Genomic DNA, 23,020 nt, shown 5'->3' on the forward strand with positions numbered 1-23,020 from the left:
GTTGACCAACGTATGTAGATGTATTCAATAACCTAAAAATAGTATTTTAGAATCAAGAAAATTTTAATAGACATTTTTATAGGCTTAGATTTTTTACCAAACCTACTTTATTTGGGGTTCTTATGTGCCTTTACTTCCCTTCTAACCCCCTACAACCTTAGTAGGAGATTTATAGAAAATAGGGCTGTAGTTCTCTTTTATCTACTTCCTGCTGATCAGGGTCGATGGGTCACTAGGGGATTACCAGACTCGGTCGTCAGGGTACCAGCAGTGCAGTCCAAAGGCCAACACCAAGCAGCAACACAAAGTCAGCGAAAGCTGCAAGACCAAGTTGGATTGCCTGGAGAAGCTCTCTGGAACATTTCTCTCTGCAAAGTCAAGTGTCGAAGCATGACAGTGCAGCGATGTCAATCGAAAAAGTGTTGTGGTGTCTCACTCTGTGCTGGCCTCTATGTATGTCCTCTCCTCAAAGTCCACCCGCAGATGCTCTCAGCTGGCCAAAGTCACGCCCCTAACACATGAGGGGTTACAGCAAAACATCACATGCTCTGCTTGAAGCAAAACATCACATCACATGGCAACACTGAGTCCAGGAATTTCCACTTCATAGTCCCCTTTCTGTTTATTAAAAATTTAAAAAAAATTGTTTTCACTGTTAACATCAACAACCTACATACAATAGGAATAATTATGGGAACTATAAAATTAGAATTTTACATAGAACAATAGTCAAACAAAATAACATTAAATTTCCATCAGTATACAATAATTAAACAAAGTAGCTTTTAAATTTCCAAAGTTACCCAGAATAACCTTAAATTTCTATCAATCTACATTAATCCATATCAAGGTAAAATAACACATCAAACAACCAAAAATACCCCCCCACACACACACACCTTTTGGGAATAAGGAAGTCCTGTAGGCTTTTGGGTGTCCTATAAAAATTTTAGATATTGGTCAAGTCCCTGGAAAGCTAGCTGTATCTTTTTCCAGTTTCTATGTTGTCTGTCCAGTCTTTGTGTTGTCTGTCCAGTTTTTTTTTTTTGTGTGTGTGTGTTGTTTAACCCAGATACCTTAAAAATTTGGAATTAACTTTCTTATGCAACGGGTTCTGGCTCACATTTCTCACTGCCATCATCAAGAGGTTCAAAATCCTCAAACTATAATATTATGTGTGAAAATTAAATGTAACACACTGTTAAGTATTTGGCAATTCTAATCTTCTAAGGAGAGACTACAGTGTCTATTCCATCGTTTATTTGTATTCATAGAGTCCAGTCCTATAAAAAAATTCTGAAGTACAAATGAAAAGGCAAGGGTTTGTTGCTATATGGAACAGTGCTATATGACACTGGCAAAGTCACCTTCTGGCCTCAGTTACAGGCAATTTTCTCATCTTCAAAAACATCACGTTGCAAGATGACAACAGGTGGATCGCTGGCACATATTTCCTCTAAAATCCATAATTCGCTCAAGAAATGCTGGCATTAGTATTACTGATGTCATAATTGTTCGAAGACACATATCTGCTTAACTATCACCTGTAAGTTTCCTAACGACACTAGTAAGTATGAATCAAGGAGGGGAGACGAAGACATAGTGGTCCTGGAGGCACACGCCTGTAGTCCCAGCACTTGGGGAGGTGGGTATGGGTCAGAAGTTCACTCTTACACACAGTGATTTTGATCCTACCCTAAACTGTCTCAAACTAAATCGCTCTCTGTTTCATCCCCACATTTACATGACAATGAGCACACTGAAGCATTAAGCATTTGCTCCCAGGAGTGAGTAAAAAAATCTCCAGTAAATTATAGAAATGTCTGAATCCCTGTTGTCGAGTAACCTTAAACATTTCGCACCCCACTTGCTCTTATTATTAAAGTCTTTCGTTTCCTCTTTCGTCTTCCGTTTCCATTTCGCGACAGGTTAAGAGAGCAGATTAAGAACTTTTTCAAACCCATGAGTGCCAGAGTGATTTACAAAGATGCAAATGAATGGTTTTCATTATCTTTTAATTAATGGTAATCCATTCATTATCAAGCTTTTTCTTATCATCCTGTTTCTAGTTTCCTTGCCAGAGACCTTTAAGGATGGAGGCAGAATGCAACGGTAAAGTAGATCCTTATCTATGCATTAGCAAGTTGCAGAATCAATGAAAGCAAATGGTCTACCATTGTCAAACTGCCCTCAGAACAAGGCCAAGGCCACAGGAAGGAGGAGCAACATAAAGGAGGCACAGGAGGAGTGTATGTTACTGCGTTTTACGAATTTCAGGGCCCAGAGATCATCCGCTGAGTCCAGAGGCCTCCCCACTGTTTATGGGCTGTTGGATGAAGCTTGGGGAGCAAAGACTGGTAACTGGAATCTGTGGGTTCCAAATCCTAGCTTTGTGTCTCCTAGGCAGTTTGGCTTCACAGAAGACTTCCTCCCCAAAAGATCTGGTTTCCACACTTACTGAATGAGAAAAATAGAGTAGAGATGACTCAAGGTCTTCATAATTTTGTGATTGAACTACTGAGGGACATGTTATGTACCTTTTACAGAATTATTTGCAGTGCTGTCTTACTGTGCAAAGACCAGAACACATTCAATAAGATTGGCTTCTAAGTCTTGCAAATTTGCATGAATGACGCCCGTTAAGGGTGATAAGTGAAAATATTGCTGAGTGTTGGCTGACCATGGGAAGGGCACTGGAAACACTCATTTAGTTGAGACTTATGTATGGACTATCACATATAGAACAGTTAAAGCTGGGCTTGGTGGTATGATCCAGCTATGTGGGAGGCTGAGGTGAGAGGACTGTAAGTTCAAAGACAGCTCGGGCAACTTGGTTCAAGGTAAAATGCTTTCCTAGCATATGCAAAGCCTTGGATTCGATCTCTAGCTTCCGAACTGGGGTGTGTGTGTGTGTGTGTGTGTGTGTGTGCATGAGTCTGCGTTGGTTTATGTGTGTCTTCAGAATCTGAGGTGTTTTGTTCTTGCTTCACCACATTGTCTTCAGAGGTTGTAGGTGACACAATGGTACATTTCAAATTCTGACTCCCCATTACTAGCTGTCTGGCAAATGTTTCTGTATCATTTCTTGGAGTCCTAGTATTCCAGAATATAAATGGAGATAAAGCTGCTCAGGACTTCCATTGGGGAATCAGTTACACAGTTCTTGTAAAGAGCCTGACATGGAGTAGCTGCTCAATAATCCATCATGTTGCTAGCTAGTTTCAGACAATGCCATAGCGTGTCCATGGTAAAAGCCATACTAGAGAACCACTTTCACCACACACACACACACACACACACACACACACACACACACACACACACACTCACACACACACACACGCACACTGCAAGGGTCCCCTGCTGCATCAGCCCGTCCTCTCAAGCCTCACTAATTTGTACCCTATCTCCCAACTGAGCCAGGCGGGAATACACCCTGGCTGCTAGAATTTTGTGCCCAGGATCAAACCAAGACTAAGAATTTAGGAGCTGAATCACGACCTCTCCATGGGCTTTTGTTTCTTGGTCTGTAAGATGGGAACAAGGGCATCCCAGGGTTTTCTTTATAATGGTATGAGGGTTGAACAAGAGATTGCTCTTCAGGTACTCACAGGAATACAGTGTGGTCAAGCACTAAGACTCTGTAGTAAACGGCACTGTTGTCCAGGGAACATGAAGCAAGGATGTGGGAATTGGCTTATGCAGGGCCAATAGCACTCCTAGAGAGTAAAGCAAAGCTCACAGCAGTCACCTAGATGCACCGTTTGAGTGTTCAGAGAACTAGGGGTGGTACAGAGAAGCCAGGTCCACAAACAGAGCAACAGCGGGCAACATCAAAGTGTTTCTCATAGACGATTGTCTGTGTGTTGTCTTCAGTCTTCTCAGCTCCGGCTGCCCTTTTACTCATACACTCTTGGTGCCTTGAGTGCCCCAAACAAAGCAATCCTGCTCCCTCAATGATAGCAGAAAACATAGAAGGAAACAAAGCCAAGTACATGCAACCCAAATACAGGGTGCTCACCAATCCCATGGCGGACTTGTCTACGGCTCTGAAGAAGTGTGCTATCTCCATTGACAGCAAAAAGTACAAGTCCAGGCATTACCTCTGAGGCCCATAGTAACTGAAAAACCACAAAGAAATGCTTCTCCTGGTACAAAGACATTCACCATAGCCCAGAGAGGCATCTTCTATGGCATTTCTGACTTCAGTTGCTTCTCCATTGGGCCTGCTTTAGGTACTTCCTGTAGTCAGGGCCTCAGGGTGGCCTCTTTCCACTGACTACAAACCCATAAATATCTAGAAGGAGGCGTGGCTGAGGAGCTGATCATAAGATCTCAGTACTAACAGACTGAAGAGCCACATCCTTTGTGCCGAACTCAAGGCCCAGCCCTGGCTGTTCCTGCCGGCCTGGCCTTGGAAGCCGCTGGCTCTTCTTTATTTCTCATTCCGTCAAGCTTTGTCGAACCGAGCCACCGCTTACAATCTGGATCGTAAGCATCCTCTCTATAAAAATGCAACAACTTTTCTAGAACCCAAATGCCATCATCACAATTGTGTTAATGCTGTTGGCACGACTCGTGTCACAGGTGGTACTTACACAGAGTGGTTAAGGTTGTTCACTGCGCGAAAACACCTAGCCTGGAGAACAAGGGTCTAAACGCCAGGCTAATCACAGAGAAAACATCAGTTTTCCGACAGATGTAATGTGCAATGTGGAGTAATGGTGATTCAGAGTCCAACGGACTTCAGGTCAGAACATCTGCCTTCCTAGACCACTAATGCTAGGTAACCAGATCTCTCTACCTTTATACCTTTACAGCGTAATGGAGCCTCTTAGACAAGCTTCAAAGACTGTACCTTATGGAAGATTCATGGTACAATAACCACAGCAACATGTTCAGTCCTTTACTGTGAATGTTTTGCATGGATAATCTCACTTAGGGGTCATGAGTCTATAGACAAGGTGCCAGCCCATACTTTTCCATTTTTCACAATGAGAAAGGGGAGGCAGGTGGAACTTGAAGCTCACTGACTTGCTTTAATTCACACAGTCAGGGTTTGACTCCAGGTCTGTCTCATTCCAGAGTCCTAACATCCACCATGACATACACCTCCCCCAAAAAGAGAACTTGCCAGCCAGTGGTGACAAAACCTTGAGCCCCAGGACTGTGAGACTCCAGTGTGATTTTACAGTAAGCAGTGTAACTGTGAGCACACAGAGGCACCTTCCTAGCCGCTGGAGGAAGATGGCTTTCCTGTGCGGCGATAGTGAGCAGAACTCCTACTAGTGCCTGAGAGCTCAGAACAGCATTTCTCAACCTGTGGGTCAAGGTCACTTTAGAGTTATAAAACCTTTTCACCGGGGTCACCTAAGACCAGCCTGCATGTCAGATATTTACATGACTATTTATAAATGGTAGCAAAATTACAGTTACCAAGTAGCAATGAAAATAATTTCAGGTTGGGATTACATGACGTGAGGAACTGTGTTTAAGGGTCACAGCATTAGGAAGGTTGAGAACCACTTGGCTTAGAACAAACGGCCATCCCTGCAGGTCAGTGCCACCCAGACTTCAGGGGACAGCCTCACTCTGCTGCCTACAGACATCTCTCATTCTGCCTCTTGCCACCGGCATCATCGCCCTCCTGCCGGACTTGAACCCTGGCCAAGCTGTTGGCACACAGTCTATTTCCAGTCACAGAGGGCTCTGTTTCAGCTCTCAAGCCCCTGTTGACTCGGATGAAGAAGAGCAATTGAAGTATCCATCACATCAGGGTAACATGCCAGTCACGTGCCCTGCTCTTTCACCCCCGGGTTCATGCACACCCTGAGCAAGAGACAAAGTAGACTTCCCCAGAAAGAAAGCCTACTAATGAATGAGCACCTTCTTTCAACTGTGGAAGCAAGGGAAGGCATTATCCCCAAAGATGTCTTTACTATGTGTGTTAAAACAACACTCAGTCCTTCTGTAAGGTTGCTTAAAGGAACTCCTGAACATCCCTCGGTCACCACCATCTCTCTCTCTCTACTAACAAAATTGGCTTAAAATGTAGCTCATCACTCTAAAATCTAAGGCAGGGTGGAGTTTTCTGTTGATTCTTAAACTTTTTGCATCTTGTAATTTTTCCCCAACACTTGTTGCAGCCCCACTAGATCGTTTCCTCTTCCGGGTTCAGGAGCATTTGCAACTCATTTGATAAACTGCAGTTGCATCCTTACATTTATCCGTGGGTTCACCCATTCGCGCATACCATGAACGCTGGAGTTGTCCTATGTGGTGAGCACTGTGGTAGGAGCTGGGATGGATAAAATTCTGCCCATATTCTACACAAAGCGGCCAGTGGAACTGGTGAGGCAGGTCAGTCGAGGGACCGCTCCAGGGGGTGATCAATGTAACATCCTAGAATATATGGAGGCACTTGGAAAGAGTAAAGTTGATGAGCCAGTCCTCCAAGGTGACACTGAAGGAGAGCAGAAGGACAGTAAAGGGAAAGGGGGAGTCGGGATTCGTGCAAAGGCTCCTCCAGCTGAAACGTGTGTATGTCAGGGCAAGGTAATGGTGCTGTGTGTAGACTTACAGATGGCTCCAGTGTGAAGCCCATCTCTGGAGACTCCACCAGGAGTCTCTGTCCTGCCTCCTCACCTCTCATCCCACCACAAGGGTAGCTCCCAGCTGGTGCCCAGCTGGTGAATGAACTGGCCAAGAGGGACAAACAGCAGGCCTAAAAGGTGGGGCCATCCTCGGGGAAGTCACAGACCCTCTATGGGAAAGGCTCTAGAGGACAGTTGCCTTAACCCAAGACCCCAAGGTGACAGTGATTCTCAGGCTTGACACACCTCTCAAGAACGAGTGACTCATCGCCCTGCATCAGACCATATAAGTGGCTGCCACACCCGCTTGCTTTGAGGACTGTGTGTGCATGGCCAACCCTTATCCCCTCTTGGCTCAGTCATCTTGGCTTCACTTAAAACATTCAGATTCCATGTGATAGTCCTGAATCATTTCTAACTCATTAGCCCCCCACTGAGATTGCTCCTTCCTTCTAGCTTTTCAAAAGTAATCATTTAAATTTCCTGTAAATACCTTCGTGGCACTTCTTCTTGACGGAGCCCCCCTTTTTTTTTTTGATAGTGATACACAGTGTCTTTCAAGTCATCAACATAGCCATTGTCTCCCTTAAACTTTGTTTGCTTTTCTCTTTTGTAGATAAAATATTTTATCATTCAGGCACTGCAGATGAATGGCCTTCAATCTGTTGAATAAACATTCAAACCTTCCCTTTGGGTGGGGAGAGAGAGAGAGAGAGAGAGAGAGAGAGAGAGAGTATGTGTGTGTGTGTGTGTGTGTGTGTGTGTATGTGTGTGTGTGTGTGTGTGTGTGTGTGTGTGTGTGTGTGTGATACACCTCTTTTGGGAATGCATGAACAGAAAGAGAAATGCCACAGAGCCCAGAATAGACCTCAAACAATCGCATGAGCATTCAGTAATCATTGCTGTGATTTGTGTCACCGTAACAGCAGTGTGTATCTGCGCTGCTAACTGTACCTGTCCTCTGATACCCACTTCTCCCCTGGTCTGTCCCAGAAAGTGAATCATTAGAGAGAACCCGAGAACCAGATAGCAAACACAGTCAACCTTCTCTCTACCACATGGTCTACAGCCGTGAGCCAGCTAGCTCTGTCTCGACAGTATTCCTGGGAAGCAAACTGCCTGACATACACACTCTTTTCTTCACGTGCTTCTGGTCATTGTTCTCCAGCCACACACTAGAACAATTAATTATTCATGTGACATTTACCTTGCAATAAATAGTCTAGGTGATGAAGAGATGAAGTATTCACAGGGTCTATATGAATGCCACACCATTCTACGTAAGCACTTGACCATCCATGAAATAGTGTTCTATAGGGTATGTGCTTTTGTGGGGGTGTGGCACCTGCCACTTGCAGGGTTATTCCCTGCTTTCTCCGTGCCCTTTCCGAGAAAACAACTTCCTTCCTGTCACTGAGCAGCACTGCAGTGCACCACTGGCAACTGAACACTTACCCGTTAGTGTTAATGGACGTTAGGGCAGTTTCCAGCTGTAACTGTTACAAGCCAAGCTGCTGGAACCATCCCTCTATCTATATCTGGCCCATACTTTTAGCCTTATGTAAGAACGATGAGAATAGAACGCAAAGATACTTCTTTGAGTGGTAAAATCAAACTGGAACAGAACCAAGCCTAGCAGATTTTAAGATCTACCACCCCACCCTACGCTAAGGATAATGAGTAGCCGCCAAAGGCTGCAGTCACAGAAGCTGTGATTCAGACGTCACTGGGCTCCTCTGTCATCTCAGGAGAGGTTGCCTTAGGTAACCCAGCCTGGGGAGCCTGGCTTTGCACTCTGTCCCTCGGTGATTAGTGGTTTGATATTCACAGGTTCCTGTCCTTTCTATTGTCCCTTCCTCGGTGGTCAAATCCCAGCCAAGCCCAAGGCTGAGACTTGGGCTGATGACAATGGGAGGAAGGTGGTGGCTTATTGGTTTCATTATACCCCACCCTTCCACAGCACCTCATATTTAGAAAAAGCCACATCTCAGGGGTGCATGTGGGTTGAAAAAACATTTAAGCAAACCAAGGTAAGAGAGACTGATGAGGGGGACAGCCTTCCTGGAACTAATGGCTTAGTATGGAGACCGGAGGAGAGACAGGAGTTGAGTTACTAGAGAGAAGTCAGGAGCAAAAAGGGGACGTGATCTGAGCAGCAGCAGCAGCAGCAGCAGCCGGTACTACAGCACTGAAAACAGAAGACAGAGTGCGAGAAGTCCCGGGCCGCTGGGTGGCGGTGGTTCCAACCTCCCTGCCGCTGCAAAGCTGTAACACGATTCCTCATGGTGTGCTGACCCCCAACCAGAAGAGTATTTTCTTTTTTAAATCTATTCTTCACTTATAGACTTACTTTACATCCTGATCATAGCCTCTCCTCTCAGTCCCTCCCTCCCAACCTCTTCATCGTATCCCCCTCCCCTTGTCCTCAGAAAGGGGGGTGACCCCCACCAACCCACCCCCATGCATCAAGTCGCATCAGTACTGAGCTCCTCGTCCTCGTCCTCATCCTCGTCCTCGTCCTCGTCCTTGTCCTCCTCCTCCTCCTCCTCCTCCTCCTTCTCCTCCTTCTCCTCCTCGTCCACTACAGCCAGGCAAGGCAGCCTGGCTAGGGCAAAGGGATCAAAAGCAGGCAGCAGAGTCCCTGTCATAGACAGCACTCACTCAACTTACTAGGGACCTACATGAAGATCAAACTGCTCATCCGTTACGTATGTGTAGGGAGCCTAGGTCCAGTCCACAGATGCTACTTTCTAACTGTAATTTTACTGCCGGTGATGAACCATAAAGCAAATATCTGTGTTTCCTGATGGTCTAGGGTCAGCCCTGTGAAAGGGTCGCACCCAAAGGGGTCGTGGCCGAGAACCACTGCCTTAGAGCTTTTAGGCACTGTGCTCTTCAACACCCCCCCCCCCATGAGCTGTCATTGGCAAAGGTGAGTCTGAGCCAAGCTTTCCTGACCTCTGGATCTTCTACACACACACACACACACACACACACACACAGAAAGAGAGAAAGAGAGAGAGAGAGAGAGAGAGAGAGAGAGCTGCTTCCTGTTGACAGTGCAAGTGTCAAAAACAGACTGAAGGGCGAAACTGCCTTCAGCTTTAGAGGATCAGAGTGATGATCAGCCGCCTTGTACCTTTCACTTCGCTATTTGTGATCAAGTGCCATCGTTCTTTGCCTGGGGACCCAGAGCGACACCTCACCCGCTTTAAGAAAGGAAATGCTGGGGGGCGGGAGAATGGGGGAAATGGAGGGTACAGAAGGAAATAAAGGGGAATAGTCAATGAGTCATTTCCCCTGCCGTTAGTTTAAGTTATAATTAACCAGACTTTTGAAATAAAGCCTTAACAGCCCCTGCTCCGCCACGCAACAGCAGAAGCACACCCCGCTGATCAGCTCGGACCCGACACCAACAACCGTTGCTGCAGAAGGTTTTAGATCAATTACTGGATGAGTCTTGCCAGGTGGATTCCCACGGTGATTAAGTAACTCGCCGTCCAGCACCGACAGCATGGCCACTGCAAGGCTGCTTTCCTTCTCCCAGCGTTAAAGGACGAACACTCCACGTCAGGCACTTAGTTGTGAGAGGTTTGGGTTGCGCTTCAGCATGTTCCCCCCCACCCCTCCACCCCCGCACTAGTTTACAGTGACAGTCCCTCAGATGACTTCAGTGACACAACAGGCTGCACGAGCTGGTGAAATACTCAGTGGAGATAAAAACGGATGGAAAGCGGCTGAGCAGAAGCGGGCTGCACTTCACAATACAGGGGCCGCCGGGGCCAGCAAGACCGGGTCCTCGGGACTTAGTCACTCAGCGACTCTGGGCCGCTAGGTGGCTCATCTGCGCGTGCGTGCGTCTCCTTAGGTCAGCCGCCCACCGCCCGACGCGGCTTACAAGCAGTGGGACGAGAAATGAACCCTCCGCAATAATCTACCCAAGCTGTCGTGAAGATGCACAGGCGCACGGAGTTCTTAACACGCTTTCTCTGAAGCAGGTTTTCCCTGCCAAGCACCTTCTACCTCTGCAGAGTCCTGGCGATTTTTAATCATTTTTAAAAACGATTTATTAATCCTTTCTTGAGAAATTAGATGGAGAATAAACACAGGCAGCGTTTCCACTCCTCAGCAGAGATCCAAGGGACTTAAAATCAGGGGTTCGCAGCAGCATTGTTCACACTAGCCAAAAGGTAGGAACACCCCAAATGTCTGTCAAGTTGTCAGCATTATGTGTCACCCCTTCCCCCAGCACGAACCTCCTGATGAAATTTCAACTTCTTGGGGCCCATGTCTGATAGCTGGAGGAGAGGCACAGGTGCCTCCTATCAAGATAGTTACAAAGCAGCCATAGAGCAGAAAAATACGGGATGGCGTTCATGTAAATGCCTTACATGCTAAAATGGGAAATATGTGTCTTTTATCATGAGCGCGTACACTCTCCCCAGGGTAAGGGTGGGTAAGCTTTTCACTTCCCTTTGCTAGGGACATCACTAGGAGTTCACAGATCTGTAAGACAGTTCTTGTGAAAGGACTTTTGAAATGTACCAATAACGAAATTAAAGTGTGGTTCATTTCCACTCACGTGTGGATGTGAAGGTGGCCCCGTATTGGTGACAACTAGCATACACAAGAAAATGACCTCTCCACCCATGGTTCAGTGCACATCTTTCAAGATATGGAGATTATCCCCGGCTGTAAAACATCTGGGAATTGATAGGGTCTGAGTGGTCCAGGTGACTCACGCTGACACTTTAGGTTAAAGTTAAGGATTTATGCTGCTGTGGATCTGGGGAAACCCTTCTCTGAATTTTGCTGTTGAGTTTCTTTCTGGGGCCACAGGGGGAAAAATGATGAATAAAGGATGAAAATTCTGCATATTTACCTCCTAGGTCATTATAGGGATTATTAACTTTTCCCAACTCCATGTGCGATTACTTGGAAACAATTGCACTGTTCTTGCCACAGGACACCACTCCCCTTCCTTAATTAATAGGCTTTACCCTCCGTTCTACTGATAACAAAAGGGACAGCTCCTCAATTACCAGACAGTGGCCATGAAAGGAAAGGGCTCCAAAGGAAAACAGTGTCTGAGAAGGAAGGCAACCCAGAGGACAGGAGCCCCAGCCTGCAGAGACAGAGTCCCTGAGTCCAGCTGCTCTGCTCCCAGGGACACTCAATTCTAAGCCTCTAGCACAATCCCCAGGTCTCTATTTACTTGACAAAATCTGCCCAAGAATGGAATATCTATTAAAGAGCATGAAATAACATTCTTTTTTTTTAAACAAACCAAAAAACAAAACAAAAAAAAAAAAAAAACAACTCTCCATTCATGATTAGGTATCTATATTTTTAATTCTTCCATTTAAAAACAAATTTAAAAGAACATTAAAGCAATATCTACAATATAAACATCTCAAATGATAAAGCTCTTTAAAAATAAACTTATTTACTGTCTTTGGGAGTGTATGGTTCTGTGCTTCAAAATACCCATCACCTCCCTAAAACACTGTGTCTGATCAGACTGCTGCAGTGTTCGAAGGTTTTCTCTACATCCACTTTGCAAGCTACGTGGGACAGGGAACGGAAGAAAAGAAAAGGAACAAGAGATAAAGAAGGCAACACGCCAGGAAAATCTCACTCAGCCTATCAGAGCTAGGACTTCTCCGAACACTTGAAATGTGCCTGCCTAGAGTCTCTAAGGCAGTGGTTCTCCAGCTGTGGGTCATGATCTCTTTGGAGGTCGAACAACTCTTTTCACAGAGGTCACCCAATAACATCAGAAAACGCCGACATTTGCATTAAGATTCATAACAGTAGCAGAATATCAGCGATGGAGCAGCAACAAAAGTAATTTTATGGTTGGGGGTCACCACAACATGAAACTGTATGAAAGGGTCGCAGCAGTAGGAAGGTTGAGAGCCTCGGCTCTAAGGGAAGAGGTCTGGCACCCAGGGGCACAGAACTTCTAAATGTCCCTAGGACGATCTCATGCGCTGTCTGTTTTCAGTGCTGTGGCACCAGCTGCTGATGCTGCCCAGGAGACTTTCCTTTCCTGCTCTTGATTTCCATCTACTCACTCCTCTTCAGGTCTCTATGTGAAGCCATCTCCTCTACACACACACACACACACACACACACACACACACACCAATCTCTCAGCACCGTGTCACTCACTGCAAGTCAACTTGCCTGCTATTGGGCTAAAACCACAGGTCCCATAACAGTAAAGGCTATGTTTATCTTCCTTTTAGATGGGAATGTTCTCTCAATATTGGTGCTAAGTAAGTGTTTGTCAAGCAAATGAATGTTGAACAAATGAGCTAGGAAGTATGAATAAAGAATATTTGAATAGATTACTATTTCCTAATGTTGTTGTTAGACGGAGATTCCAAGGAAAGTGGGCTTGGGGCTCTGGTGTTTAGGAAACTTTGGACTAAGCAGTGTTACCCCAGCTCATTTGTTCAGGACTTCTAAGAGCATTTGAACTGCTAAAGTGTGTGAAATCTCCAAAGGGAGGTGGAAAGCTGGCATGCCCAATGACATCACCTAGAACCCTTGACCAGAGATTCCATTTCCTCAAACAGAGCATTTTATAAGACCACTACGGAGTGGGTGAAACCAAGAAAGAAAACAAGTGCCTTGATTGATGAGAAGGTAGATGGGGGAAAGCATTAAAACTGTACAAAAAGCTAAGCAGACTTTCATAGCAGAAAAACTGGCACCAACCAAGCACAGACGCAATTGGAGATGCGCAGGGATGCAGTGCGGGATCAGGAAGAGCCACCAGGATGGTGCTGAATGACCTGAATGTTGTGCCGCACTGGAGGAATACAAGCTGTGAAAAGGGTGCCACACGCTCGCTTGGTTTTACAAAGATGGTTCCAGTGGCATAATGGAAAATAAAGGAGTGTTTTGCGAACAGAAAGCCAGTGCATTTATTGTGATTGTTCTGGTGAAGAGGGGCTAAGGATATAGACCAGAGAAATGGTAACTGGTGTAGAAGAGGCAACTGGACTGATCCATTTCAAGGTCAGAGGCTCCTACAGAAAAGATTAAGATTAAGAGAGAGCTGCATGCACAAGCCAGTGCTCAAGAAGTGAGCAAATAGAGGAGGGAAAGGGGAAAAGCGGCCCCTCAAATTTGGCAACCACCTGTCACTCCAGCTCCAATGGTTCTGATGAACTTTTCTAGCCTACATAGGCACACACACACATACACACACACAAAGACATATACCAACACATATACACACAAACACATACACAAACACACACACATTCACAAATACCACCCACAAGTACATACAAACACACACCTATACAGCAACTCACACACACAAACACATACATACATAAAAGATAACTTTTAAATTAAATAACTCTAGGGATACCTTTATACCAGGGCTATTTGATGACGTGACAGTTACTTCACACCACTCTGAAAACTTTAGGAGAATAGAAACCATATCCACTATATTCATGTCTGTATCTCTAGGGCCTGCATATTCATGGAAAGTTGATAGTAACCAGTGGCTGATTGAATAAACGGTAAACATTTAACTATGTGAGTGAGCAATTAAACCTAGTTCTGTTTCCAGTGGCCCCAGTCATTTTCCACATTAACGATGCCCTCTGTTGAGCCACTGAGATGCTGAGCTGACTGGCTGAGAGATCTCAGAACTGGTTGGCTCTCTCTCTTTAGTGAGAAGGCACTTCCTATCCTAAAACAGCTTGACCAGTCTGAGATTCTGACTCAGACATTCAAGAATCACCCGAAGTGGGTGAGCTGGACCAAGCAGCTCAAATATATTGCTTTTTTTTAAAGCAATCCCTCATGGTTGTGGCATTTGCATTAAGGCTGAGAACTGCAGTGATATGGGGCATCACTGAAGAGGACTTGTCAGAAGGATGGAAGCACCATTAGGCAAAAGATGCTTTAAGACCCTGGTAGCAAAGCCCTTCTTGGTGACTGGAGTAGGGTTTGGGTGGGCTGTTGGTGAGACAAACAGTATCCAAGATGTGTGTCTTCTCTGTCTCTCTCTATCTGTGTCTCTGTCTCTCTCGATATATATATATCTGCATCTCTGTCCCTCTCTCTGTGTCTCTGTCTCTATCTCTCTCTCTGCATCTTTGTCTCTGTCTCTCTCTCTGATTGTTAAGATGCTACCATTTGACAGAATGATCCATTTACCTTGATGATCATCCTAAGACCTTATCATGATCTATCGTCCCTCTTAGGTACATGAGCCTGTCAGAGGCCACATTGTTGAGGTGTAAATGCTGGTCATACATGATCCTATGGCCTGAGCATTGGAACCTGTGTTGCTTTCGCTAGGAAGGTACAGATATAGGGACGATTATATTTCCATTTCAGTTAGGTTCATCATCTGTATTTCCTTAGTTTGCACGTGTGGCTCTCATCCTCTGATATACTTAAATATGTCCTAACCGGTATTATATTAAATTTTGTTTCTGAACAGTCCCCACCTGGCTCCTCATTGGTATGCTAAGACCCCAAACACTGTAATAAAATAGAACAGATGTGTTTGAAGACTAGAGCATAGCTCTGAAATAGTCAGGTGGGCAGGAATTACTGTAAGCATGAGCTTGAGAAAATAGAAAACCTGATCCCCATTTCCAAACCCTACACCAAAGAATGGAACACCTGTGAACTCCCTGCAAAACATCTATCACCCCGAAGTGTTTCTATCTCAGGGGTAGTATCTTCTGGCATTCATGCTGTTTTCCTGACATAGGTGCTCCATGGAAAGGGACACCAAAGCACTACGGTTGTCTGGGGAAGCTTCCTGGAGGAGGTATTCCTTGGGTAATATCTTTAAAGGTAGCCTAGATAAAAATTATCCAAAAGAGCACATCAATTGTAGAAGATGTGCGACCAGGAAGGAGTCTGGATAGGGTGACTATGATACTACTATTTAAGACAAGTTTAAAGATTATTTAAATGCTAATACATTCACATGCAACTTTTAGAGACTGTTTAATATTAATGTCTTTTTAAACCAAAGCGGTTTGGTTTGACAACTGTGTTAGTGCTTTTTCTCTGTGCTATGACAAAATAGCTGACAGAAACAAGGGAGGAAGGGCTTATTTTGGCTCACCATTTAAGGGTACAGTCTATCGTTGCAGGGAAGTCTGTAGTGGCAAGATAATGATGCCACCTGCTCACATGCCAGTAGGCCAGGAGGCAGAGAGAGAGAGAACAGGAAGTTGAGTGGGCCATAGAATTCCAAGGCCCACCTTCCAGGGAGGCCTTGCCTCCACAAGATCCCCAGATTCCTTAAAACAGTGTTGCAAGCTGGGGGCTAGCACAGGAGGCCTTGGAGAACATTTTACATTCAACCAGTGACATTAATTTGAGATTTAGTGTAAAGACAGATGCTTCTATGATCGGAAAACCTCACTAATCAAGCTGGATTGGTCACACACACACACACACACACACACACACACACACACACGCTTTAAGGCTCAGGGACCACGGTGGAAGAAGGGACAAAATGATGCTAAGAGGCAGATGTCAGCTGTAAGACTGAAGGACAAGACCACTGCAGTCATGAGCTCACAGCAGTTGTGATTACCTGCATAGAGCAAGCTCATCAACATTCTTCTTCTTTTTATTTTTATTTTTTTTCCAGAGCTGAGGACCGAACCCAGGGCCTTGCGCTTGCTAGGCAAGTGCTCTACCACTGAGCTAAATCCCCAACCCCAACATTCTTCTTGAGTATATGAAGAATGAGGGGTTCACCCCCCCACACACACACACTTCTTTCTAACTGAGGAGCTGTCGTCAATTGGTGGCTCCTGGGGGAGGGAGAATCAGCTTTCACGAGACTGCCTTTTAGAGTGAAGCCTCTTCAGCGTCCGGAATTAACCGACTGAAGCAGTGCCAAGGAAGTTCCAAGCCCATTTAGATTCAGAGGGAGAATCAGATTTTGTGGCTTGATGGGAAAACATCCAGCTTCTAGAGTGTACAGGATGACAGACATGGCCTGTCATGTCCACCTTTAGAAAATATAATCTATAACATGAAAATTTGCTAGAAGACCCTCGTGTGAGGTTTATCATTTATTGGGGGCCTCAGTCAATTTCCATCAAGTCACTCCACAAAAAGGGGTCTTGTCTGCATTTCAGAAGCCAGGAAAAGGAGGCTCAGAGCTATGCTGGCTAGGAGCAGTCAGCACCTGTTGTATGTCATGCCCTAGAGATGGTTTACAAGCACCAGGCCAGATTTTCTCTTTGGTTCACTAAAACTGGGCTGAATGACCTGCACGATCAGGTGGAATGGCTCGGATCCAAGCCCAGGTCTGTCGAGTCTGCTCTACCAGCCATTTCTGACTCTGTTCCCGTTCCGCTTGCATCTCCCTCCTGTCCCGGTCCTATTTGGACCCAAGTCATGACATCAACCCATCCAGTGCTTTGCAGAGAATTAAAGGGAGCAACGAAAGCAGCCTCACCCCATAGGAAACTGCCTTTTCCCATTGCTCACCCCAAGTGAGGCTGCCACTTGCATTGTGCTGAGATGACTGAACGCAGTATGAAAAATGGCCTCTGAGATTGGCAGTGGCACTGACTTGGCAGGGAACAAGGTAATAACCACTGTGTTATGGATTACTCTGGAGCCCTCAGACCTTTTTCCTGTCAGGCTCTGCCTTCATTCTGGGAAGCCTTAAGAGACAGCCCCCTGTACTCCAAACAAAACCACTTTGGTCTCATACTTCTCTTGTTCATGGAATTTCAGGCCTCCCACTACGAAGTGAAAGCAAACTAATCTAAGGTTAGAAGCCTGGTAAGCTTAATACAGCTTTGGCAAAAAGATCTCCACATAGAGCATCGTACAGAGTTCAGCAAGAATAGCAAGGCACCAACGCCGACTCACACTAAACTCATAACAAATGGGAAAAAGGGAGGGAGAAGACAGAGATGGGCAGGGAGAGGAGGAAAATGAGGTCAGAAGGGAGAAAGAGAATGAGGAGAGGAAAACAGATGGGGACAGCAGTCAGTTTATCACCTGCATAGGTGCCCAGTGGGAAGGGGAAAATGGGAGGATGGAGAAGAAGAGAGACTCCACCACAGACTCCCTGACTCAATCTCCGCAGCTTCATAACAACCTCACAACTCTCAGTCTTAAGAGAAAACATTTTCCGTGCAGCGATGCCACAGTCGCTAACCTACCAAGGGCCCACAGACCCCCCTCACCATAAGAAGTTTCTTTGCTTCCTCAGCAAAGCCATGTGTCCAAGTTCGAGCCTGTCCCAGATGCCTGGGTCCCTGGAAATCCCACTGACATATTCTTGTGTTGTGTCAAACCTGTCCCACTGTCTATGTAGGTCAGGGCATGTGTCTACTCTATGACACGGTGTTTTCTCCACTTGTCTCACTTCAATAAGGATTTGGTAAGCCTTCAGCCATGTGCAGCCATTCATGGGGTTTAGTTCCTCATTGTGGGAACAAAGCATAGGAAACAGCAAATAGTCGAGTAACAGACATGTAAGAAGGAAACAGCTTGGAGAATATAGCAGGGCCCAGTGAGTAAAATGCTGGTCTCCTGAAGGTAAGACATTCTAAGGTCCCTGGTTTTAAGACAGACTATAGTGTAATATTTTTCCATATCCGCAACGCACAGCCTTCCCCGTTGTCAGCATCTGAAAGCTGCATTCAGTGTAACAGACTGTGTCTCACTGCCACACCCTTGTTCATAGCTTACACTAGGGCTCAGACTTGGTGCTAAGTGTTCAGTGGGCTTCCACAAGGGGTAAGAATTCTCCTTGGATATGGTATCAGTCATTCTAGTGGTTAAAGCACCAATAGACCAGAGCAGGGCCTCTCAACCCCTGGGTTGAGACCCCTCTTGGCAAACCTGTATCTCCAAAAGTATTTACATTATGATTCGTAACAGTAACAAAATTACAATTACAAAGTAGCAACAAAAATAATTTTATGATTGGGGGGTCACCACAACAGGAGGAACTGTACATTATTAGAGGGTTGCAGCATTAGGAAAGTTGAGACCCACTGGACTGGAGAATGAAGAAACTACTGAAGGGCCCGAGTAGAGAAGAGCCAAACCAAACAGGCTGAACATTAAAGCGAAGAGTCGTGTCCTGGGTGTCACAAGCCGCCATGTTCTCACTCCACACAAAACACTGTCAGAGTGTATCTTCTTTGCCCCAGATGTCTAAAAATTTGAGGCCTTAAAAAAAGCTAGATACATTAAAAAAAAAAAAAAAACATAGAACGCACATGCATTCACATGTTTACAAATAAGTTAGCATGTGAGGATGCAATTCATAATGTGTTGGAGCTGTCATATTTTACCAATTCACACTAGGCAGTGAACATAAGAATGACCTAAATAGACTCGTTCAAAGAAAAGGACTGAATTGAAGATGCCTCACCTAGTAAAACATGGATGTAAATCATCACCTTGTTGATTTGTTATTGTGGTTGCTGCTGGAATTAAGAAAAAAGTGCAAAATGCCTAGGACGGCGTCTGACACTAAGTGCTGAAAACACTGGTATGTGGAACATATGTAATAATGAGACTAGTGGTGCTGTCGGTGCGAACCTAGCAAGCTGTATCAAGCGGTTAGGGGCAGGAACAGGAAGAAAGATGGGAGGGAAGGTATATGAACCCCTTAGGTATTTATTAGTCATGTTGCTAATGAAGATGACTTCGTGTTCCAAGATGAACTCAGAGGTAAAGGGTACACGGTTCCTGGACCTGAAGAGATCATTATCACGTGACTGTAGAGGACTGAGACAAGTGTTACAGTGCCTCTGTTTTCTTTAGGCTGGGTCTTACTGTGTATCACCCACCGACCTCAAGCTTGCAAACCTCCTGTCAACTCCACCTGAGTGCTGGAATTACACACATCACCATGTATCTATTTATCAAAGTGGTTCGGTGATGTAGGTGGGAGAATTATAAGAGTGAAGAGCTACAGTCAATAGTTGAGCAACCCTTAGAAGTGTATGGTATTTGGGCAGGAGTAGGCCTTTTAAGGATGGATATTCCAGGCACAAAAATATGACTACAATCAAAATCACAGAGTCATGGAGACCATGTCACAGGAAAAGACACAGACAAAACAGAATCAAGCAATTGAAGCAATGAGGCGAGGAGGAAAAGTCCCTGAAGCCGGTTTATAATAAATCTCCAGTCTATCACTCCAGACAGTGGGGATTTCATCTGAAAGGGAATAGTTTTCTATTAAAGTCTTTAAGTTGAGAAGTTATATGATGTAATGCCTGAATTTGACGCATATGCACAGTGAAGGCAGGGCGGGAAATGAATCTGAGGGGCAGGAGGCAGAGGCTTGAGAACTGGCATGGGCTCTTGGGGTGGCTGGGGTGACAGCCAAGCTCCTGTGGCTTAGGAAGGTGGTGGTAGATTTGTTAAGATTGGATGTTCCCCCTGCCCCTGCCCCCGGCCAGGGGCTTCAGGAAATAAACAGAGAGGAGAAAGGATATAGGACATAGGGTCAGATGTGACACGGAGGACTCCAACTTGAGCAGTATAGGTGACCCGAAGGAGGAACTTTCTGCAATCTTCAAGATTTATTTGTTTTATTCTTCCCGCTTTCCTGGTAGCATGGAAGAAACGAAATCTCTGGTATTATCTCAGTTCCAAATTTATTTAATATCTTCCTGTCCTACTTAGGAAGATATTATTTGAGTGACGCCATGGGGCTAGAACCAAGTGAATACAAAATCCACTTCTGTTCATTTATTTTATTGTTACCCTTATTTTATTGTTGCATCTATTATCACATTATTTATTGCGTCTTATTATAACATTTATTACACAGCTGCACATACCAGGACACATGTGTGGAGATTAGAGGACAACTTTGGAGAGTCGATTCTCTCCTTCCACCATACGGGTCCCAGAGATCAAACTTGGGGTATCAGGCCATCATCGAGGACCTTTACCCTCTGTGTCATCTCGGCGCCCCACAAGTTCTTCTTCTAAAACTTTTAGGCAATATAGGAAAATCGTTGTCAAAGAATGACTCCTAACCCCACCTTGGCTAATATAATCCAGGGCTAGACTGTCTAATGTGGTGACCTCCGTATGTGGCTCCTGAGGGCTTTGAATAGGACTGACTATGCCTGAGGTGTGATATCAGTGTAAAATACAAATTAGAAATCAAAAATAGGAAAAGGCATACATAACAGCCTAGTAATGTTTACACCAATTACATGTTGAAATGATATTTTGAATATATTCTAAAATACATATATATAATATAATTTATTTTAGAACACTAATTTCTCTAGTTTTTTTTAACGTGGCTCCTGTAAGTTTTAAGATTATATAATTTATAATTTCTATATCTATTTCTAGCAATGAGCGCTGATCTATGAAATTCAAGTTATTCAGACAATCCATGGTTTTTCCCCCCATTATTGTTCCTTGCCCATTACTAAGGTCCGATTACCTGATATTTTCTAATATCTCCCAGTGTGTCCTTATTCCTACTAAGAAAGTAGTTACTGTGGCAACTGTCACAAGTTGTGTGGTATTTACTACACCTGCAGGGTGAGACATAAACACCGATTTGTCATTCCACTTAGATTTCCCTCACACATAGCTGAGTCTTTGCAAATCAGAGCAGAGAAGACCTGACTGCTAATTCCTGCCTCTGTCACTGGCTTCTTTTGGTCTAAAAAGGGTAGTAGCGATTCCTACCAGCTCTCCTCAGAGGGACGTGCGGGTAGTTTCCACAGTATTTCAAAGACAACTCTAAAGGCACGCCACTGGTCTACTGATAATTGCTTTGATGTAGGTCATGGGATCGGTTTCCCTTCGTCGACGTGGACAGAAGGTAAAGAAGGGAAACAGAGCAGACTGAAGTTCAGTGTCTATTCCCACAAACAGCGGCGATCCTTTTCAAGTCCATCCCAGACCTTGCAGCCAGGCCCAGCTAACTTGGAGACTGGAGGACCTAGAGCCCATTATGCATAAAAATTGTCATGGCGTCATGTAAACCGGACCCACGGACTACGGTTTTGTCAATCTGATCACCACCATAGACTCACGTAATTTCATCGCCATCTGGCAAAGAGCCTCTTAGTTCACAGCCAGTTCTCAGTGGCCTCTCAGCGGGCGCCGTTTGGCAAGAGAAGCTGTGTGTAAACCAGATAGAATGGAACAGAATGAAATGAGTCCCATTCTCTTCATGAAGGTGGCTTCAAAATATGTCATTTGGCCTTGGGGACGGTGACATGGTGGGGTAGAGCTGAAGGTCATTTTCCATACTTGGCCATCACGTGTCTTTGAGGTGGTTGGAGGAGGGTGAAGACAGATCAGGTTTGGGGTAGGGCGGCTAAAGACCCCTCAAATCCAGCTACCTTTTCGACTCCTAGAATTTAGAAATATGGGAGCAGTAATAAACCCTGCCGGCCTTAGAAATGGCGCGCGTGTTAAGAAGCTATCTGGGGCTTTCAACCCTGGGCTCAGACACAGAGCAGAAACCATCCAGTACCTAATCTCAAAGTTCCTGTAGTTACATCGTGAGAAATGCCTGCTTGCCCAGCACTGGCATTTAGGACGTCCTGTATCCAAGAATCAGACCAAAGGGAAAAAATAAGCACTCTGCCAAAAGGCAGCCCCCAAACGGAAGTTCTGGCAGGCTGGCAGGGTTAACTGTTATTGTTTGTGTTTTGAGTGTCTTCCCGTTCTGGGAGTAAAGATGCTGCCTGGGGTTTGGGCTGACAACTTAAGGTGGGCGGGGGGGGGGGGGGGGTGTCACTGCTGCATCGGTTTAAATTATATAATAGAGCCAGGAGAATCGGATGGTGGGGCGTTAATTCCCTTTAGAAGGCGACAAGCTGCATATTAAAAAGTTCAACAAATACTCAAAAAAAGAAAAAAGAAAAAAAAAAAAAAAGCAGCTCAGGCAGCGGCTGTGAGTTCCAGACTTCTCTACGGCTCAGTCCTTAGGATCCTCCCAAACTGAGCTAGCGGAGCTGAGCCGCCGGCTGAGTCTGAAGACTCGCAGAGCTTGGGGGCGGTCAAGTCCAGGTGCAGGGTCTGGGTTGCGTCCCCGGGCTACTTTCTGTTTCACTTCGAAATGTCCCTTGCTTCCAAAACCTTTGGCTTCCCAATCCGAGTGAGAAGCTGGACTCCTTGGAGACCTCGGGCTCTGTGAAGGTGAGAGGAGACAGCATCCCGTCTCAGGGGCGGGGGCGGGGGCGGGGACGGGGACGGGGAGGGGTCACCACCGCCCTGCAGGTTCTGGGTGGTCCCATTCAGGAGGTGATCTGTCCGGTCTGGGAGTCTCCGGGTGTGTGTGGGGGAGTATCTGAGCTTTGAAAAAGGGATAGAGTGACCCCCTGCTGCCCAGATACGTGGCCCCCTTCTGAGAGGCCGGTTGGATCTGTCCCCCAACTTCTCCACGAGGG

The 23,020-nt window shown here is 45.4% G+C and overlaps 1 protein-coding gene across 7 annotated transcripts in view; it reads left to right on the forward strand.

The window, feature by feature from the left end:
- The window catches only part of Phactr1 (phosphatase and actin regulator 1), a 439,140-nt gene that overhangs the window by 145,528 nt on the left and 270,592 nt on the right, over positions 1-23,020 (forward strand). The window contains exon 1 of one of the 7 annotated variants that reach the window (XM_060372706.1): positions 22,537-22,769. The exons of the other annotated variants lie outside the window; for them this stretch is intronic. The gene's annotated coding sequence lies outside the window, so the exon portion shown is untranslated. Of the gene's footprint in view, positions 1-22,536; positions 22,770-23,020 lie in introns of those variants that run through there. 7 annotated transcript variants of the gene reach the window in all.

Source organism: Meriones unguiculatus, chromosome 19, assembly GCF_030254825.1.
Source record: "Meriones unguiculatus strain TT.TT164.6M chromosome 19, Bangor_MerUng_6.1, whole genome shotgun sequence".
NCBI lineage: Eukaryota > Metazoa > Chordata > Mammalia > Rodentia > Muridae > Meriones > Meriones unguiculatus.